This window comes from Panthera leo, chromosome D1 (genome assembly GCF_018350215.1).
Source record: "Panthera leo isolate Ple1 chromosome D1, P.leo_Ple1_pat1.1, whole genome shotgun sequence".
Classification (NCBI taxonomy): domain Eukaryota; kingdom Metazoa; phylum Chordata; class Mammalia; order Carnivora; family Felidae; genus Panthera; species Panthera leo.
Genome location: NC_056688.1, coordinates 60,377,501 through 60,383,298, shown reverse-complemented (window position 1 = coordinate 60,383,298; position 5,798 = coordinate 60,377,501). Strand labels below are relative to the sequence as shown.

Genomic DNA, 5,798 nt, shown 5'->3' with positions numbered 1-5,798 from the left:
TCTCAGCATGGTGGACTACCTCCCCCAGAAGTCCTGCACAAGCCTCTGCTCACACCATGTCTCCCAACAAGGGAGTTTTGCAGAGCCTTGGTTCCTGTGGCAGTGGCAACAGGCCTCATTTCAGAAACAGATAAGAACACACCTAGTTAATGCACCACATTTAGGCCAGGGCCCAAATACTGCCCACAATAGGCAAAGAGAGCCTCTGCAGATGACTGGCCTAAAGGATAAAGCAGCCAGACAAGAGAGCACACTCCAGAAGTGCCAGACTCTAGGGAATCAGGGACACTATACTGTAAGGCACTACAGGACCTCTTCTTCATAAGACCATTACACTCAAGAAAAAAGTACATAGCTGACTTTCCTAACACAGAGAAACAGGTACAGAGACTTACACAAAATGAGAAGACAGAAAATTTTAAATTTTATCCCAGATGAAAGAACAGGATAAGTCCTCAGCCAGAGTTCTAAGTGGAATAGATAACATGCCTCACAGAGAATTTAAAGTGCTGATGTTAAGAATACTCACTGGACTTGAGAAAAGAGTAGAAGACATGAGTGAGACCATTAACACAGAGATAAGAAATAGCAGAGATAAAGGACGCAATAAACCAGATCAGAAACATGCTTGATGGAATGAACAGCAAGATGGAAGAAGCATAGGAATGAATTAGTGACCAAGAAGACAGAGTAATGGAAAGTAATCAAGATGAACAAAATAGAGGAAAAATAATTATGCAAAATGAGAACAGACTTAGGGAACTCAGTGACTCCATCAAATATAATAACATTCGAATTATAGGAGTCCTAGAAGAAGAGAGAGAAAGGGGGGGGGGGAGAAAATTTATTAGCTGAAAATTTCCCTAACCTGGGGAAGGAAATAGATACCCAGATCCCAGAGGCCAGTGAGCTCCCATCAAAATCAACAAAAGCAGATCCACACCAAGACATATTTTAATTAAACTGGCAAAATATAGTGATACAGAAAAATCTTAAAAGCAGTAAGACAAAAGAAAACAGTAGCTTACAAGCGAAAACCCATAAAGCTAGCAGGGGAATTTTCAGCAGAAATTTGGCAAACCAGAATAGAGTTGAATGATATATTCTAAGTGCTGAATAGGAAAAATCTGCAGCCAAGAATACTCTATCCAGCAAAGCTATCATTCATAATAGAGAGATAAAGAGTTTCCCAGATGAACAAAAACTAAAGGAGTTTGTGACCTAGTACTAAACCAGCACTGCAAGAAATATTAAAGGGGACTCTTTGAGTGGAAAGGAGAGACCATTAAAAAGACCACTTTTGGGGAGGAAAGAAGAGACCTATTAAAAAAATCAGTCAAAGAACTCACAAAATAAAAGGATATAAAATATGACAACATATACCTAAAACATGGGGAGGAGAGGAGTAAAGAATGGGTTCTAACTGCCTCCAATTGGGACTCCAAGCCTGAGCTGTATCTGGTGCTGGCACAGCCCCCAGAAGGCATCTGCATTTGCTACTGGTGGCAGCCGCAGTGAGCCAGGCCAGTTCCTCAGTGCCCAGCACCATCACTCCTAGCAGTCTGGAGAATGTACATAGGCTGGCAGTGAAGCTCATGCATCCCAGCCACTGCTCCCTTACCTGTTCTGGAGAGAAGGGAAGATGAAGGAGTTGAACTCAAAGTCCAGCCAGCCCTTGGCCTTCAAGCAGGATAAGAATGGTACTGAGAAGCAGGGGTGGGGCAGACTGGGCAAGTAGCCTCCAATGAGTCCTGGGTCGGTGCTGGTAGCTAGTCAGAAGGAACCCAGTGAGGTGTCAGCACCTAAGCAACCTCAGGGCCAACCAAAGGGGAAAAACAACAAGGGTGCTGTCAAGATGCAGAAAACTACAACTCCCAGGAGGAAATCAAGGGGCAGAGCCAAAGAAACTGGAGAAGGTGGCAGAAGAGGGCATTTCCTGGGAGTCCTCATAGAAAAAGCAGTAACTACACCATACCACCTGCTCCATCACCAAGAAGCAGTTTCCTTCTGGGACTGGACAGCTCCACTCCACTTCCATTGCCCCCACCCCTCTCCCAAACCTACCCATCACTGCCACCCACCTGTGTTCTCACCACCATACTACACAGCACATTAGCTGCTGCAGAGCCCCAGAGCTGAGTGAGGAGCCGTTTCTTTTGGTCTCGGTTTCTAGCAACCCCTCTCACCCATGCACACATTTGCCCTGCCAGACGAAGCTGACCTTGCACCTTGCCTCACCCTGCCTCTGCTGTGTCCCCATGCTCAGTGATGCAGACATTGCTGACTGGGCTCTTGGCTGGGGGGGGTCCCTTCTGCTTCCCCATTCTTCCCTCTAGCTTCCCACTAAGGAGCCTGGGACAGCTCCCCTGGCCTTAAAAGGGGCCCAGCCCCATCTCATTGTAATATGTGCCACTCCATAGCACTGGCAGAAGCTGGTATGGACAATGTAGAGGGGTGCTCAGTGCCAAGATGTCCCCAACCAGCCTTTACTTCATGAGGTGCAGCTCACATCCACTTTTCTCCCCACCTTCCCTAGTCCTTCCTCTAGGTTGGACAGCCCCCTTTGGGGCACAGGAAGAAAAGGCAGGAAGGGATTGAGCCCTTTACCCTCTCTAAATGGGATCCAGTGCACCTCACCCCCACCCTGAAATCTACTGCAGTGATGAAATGCAGTCATCCTTTCTCCAGGTGAAGTCCAGGGGACCCATGTTCCTTGTGGCAGCCACCTACAGTGGGGTTAAGCCACTGTTCAAACCCATCCGTTTCCACCCCAGGCCTCAGTTTCCTATTTCCTCACATGGAACACTAAAAACAAAGAACTAGCCTTGCCCACCCCCCCTTCTGCTCCTCCCTACCCCTGATGGTTTTGCTTCCATTTTTCCTCTGTTCACAAACTACCTTTGGAATGTTGTACTGTTTTTGTTCAATGTTTCCATTTTTGGATGTCAGTCATTGTTGCTATGACCAGCATCAAATGTTCCTCGTCATTGCCTTCTCCCATTCTGCCCACATTCCTCTTCTCCAAGATGCTCTTAGGAGAAGGGGCCTGGGGCAAAGCAGACTGTGTCACCAACCACTCCAGGCCCAGGGAGGGTGGCACCCTGCCCCTAGGATGCTGCAGAAGAGTGATAGGGGGCCTGTATTGACTGTTGAGGTATAGGGGACACCTCCTCCCCTGTTCTGCTGGGGCGGCGGGGGAGAGTAGTCATTATTTGTCCCAGTCTGGACCCTCCTCTCTAATCTGATTTCCCTATCTGCAGTTATATGAATTTAAAAATATCCTTTTCCAGAAAAAAAAGAGTGAGTTCAAACTTAAATGACCATTAACTTAACATAAACTCTATATGCAGAAGACATTATATACAAACCTAATGGTAATCACAAATCAAAAACCACTAATAAATACGCAAAGAATAAAGAGAAAGAATAAAGAAAGTGAAAGAATATATCAGTAAAGAAAATCAGCAAACCATGAAAGAGAGAAAGACAAGGATCAGAGAAGATCATCAGAAACAACCATAAAACAACTAATAAAATGACAATAAATACATATATATCAATAATTACTTTGAATATAAATGGACTAAATGCTCTAATAAAAAGACATAGGGTGACAGAATGGATTAAAAAAACAAGACCCATCTATATGCTGCCTATAAGAGACTCATTTTAGACCTAAAGACATGTCCAGATTGACAGTGAGGGGATGAAGAAATATCTTTCATTCAAATGGATGACAAAGAAAAACAGAGTAGCAATACTTATATTGGACAAAATGGACTTTAAAACAAAGACTATAAGAGACAAAGGATGATGCTATATGATAATAAAGGGACAATCCTACAAGAAGATAGAACAATTATAAATATTTATGCACCCAGAATGGGAACACTCAAATACATAAACCAGTTAATAACAAAAAACAAAGTAACTAATTGATAATATTACAGTAATAGTAGGGGACTTTAATACCCCAAACATCAATGGACAGATCATGTAAACAGAACATCAACAAGGAAAAAATGGCTTTAAGTGACACACAGGAACAGATGGATGAAACATATATATTCAGAACACTCCATCCTAAAACAGAAGAGTACACATTTTTTAAGTGAACATAGAACATTCCCAAGAAGAGATCACATATTAGCCCAAAAAACAAGCCTCAATAAATTTAAGATCAAAGTCATACCATGCATATTTTTTGACCACAGTACTATGAAACTAGAAGTCAACCACAAGAAAAATTCTGGAAAGAGCACAAATATATACAGGTTAAATAACATGCTACTAAACAATGAATGGGTCAACCAGGAAATAAAGAAGTTCAAAAGTACATGGAAAGAAGTGAAAATGAAAACATGATGGTCCAAAACCTTTCGGATGTAGCAAAAGTGGTTCTAAGACAGAAGTTTATAGCAATATAGGTCTACTTCAAGAAGCAAAAAAATCGCAAATAAACAACCTAACCTTACACCTAAAGGAGCTAGAAAAATAAAAACAAAACCTAAACCCAGCAGAAGTAAGAAAATAATAAGGGTAAAGCGAAAATAAATGATATACAAACTAAAAAAAAAAAAAAAAAAATAGAACAGATCAATGAAACCAGAAGCTGGTTCTTTGAAAAAAAAAAATCAATAGATTTGATAAACCTCTGGCCAAATTTATCAAGAAAAAAAGAGAAAAGACTAAAATAAATAAAATCACAAGGGAGAGAGGAGAAATAACAACCAACATCACAGAAATACAAACAATTATGAGAATATTATGAAAAACTATATGTCAACAAATTGCACAACCTAGAAAAACAATGAACAAATGGAAACAGGAAGAAACAGAAAATCAGAACAGACCAATAACCAGTAAAAGACTTGAATCAGTAATCAAAAACCTCCCAACAAACAAAAGTCCAGGACCAGATGACTTCACAGGTGAATTCTACCAAACACGTAAAGAGTTAATGCTTATTCTTCTCAAAATTTTCCAAAAAATAGAAGAAGAAGGAACACTTCCAAATTTAATCTATGAGGCCAGCATTACTCTGATACCAAAGACTCCACTGAAAAAGAGAACAACAGGCCAACATCTCTGATGAACATAGATGCAAAAATCTTCAACAAAATACTGGCAAACTGAGGCGCTTACATGGCTCAGTCGGTTAAGCGTCTGACTTTGGTTCAGGTCATGATCTCGCAGTGAATGCGTTCGACCCCCACGTTGGGCTCTGTGCTGACAGTTCAGAGCCTGAAGCCTGCTTCAGATTCTGTCTCCCTCTCCCTCTCTGTTTCTCCCCAACTCGTGCTCTGTCTCTCTTTCTCTCAAAAATAAATAAACATTAAAAAAAAATTTAAATACTGGGCAAACCTAATTCAACAATACATTTAAAACATCATTCACCATGATCAAGTGGTATTTATTCCTGTGTTGCAAGAGTGGTTCAATATTCACAAATCAATATGATACACCATATCAATAAGAGAAAGGATAAGAACCATACGATCATTTCAACAGATACGGAGGAAGCACCTGACAAAGTGCAATATCCATTCATGATAAAAATCCTCAACAAAGTAGGCTTAGAGAGGACATGAGCCCACATAATAAAGGCCATACATGAAAATCCCACAGCTAACATCATCCTCAATAGGGAAAAACTGAGAACTTTTCCCCTGTTGGGTACAAGGCAAGAATGTCCAATCTATTAAACATCGTACTAGAAGTCCTAGCCACAGCAATCAGAAAGCAAAAAGAAATAAAAGGCATACAAATCAATAAAGAAGTAAAATGTTCACTACTTG

The 5,798-nt window shown here is 41.3% G+C and overlaps 1 pseudogene; it reads left to right on the top strand.

The window, feature by feature from the left end:
- Nucleotides 1-1,642: 1,642 nt before the first annotated feature.
- LOC122201051 lies at nucleotides 1,643-1,964 on the top strand (annotated as a pseudogene).
- Nucleotides 1,965-5,798: the final 3,834 nt, after the last annotated feature.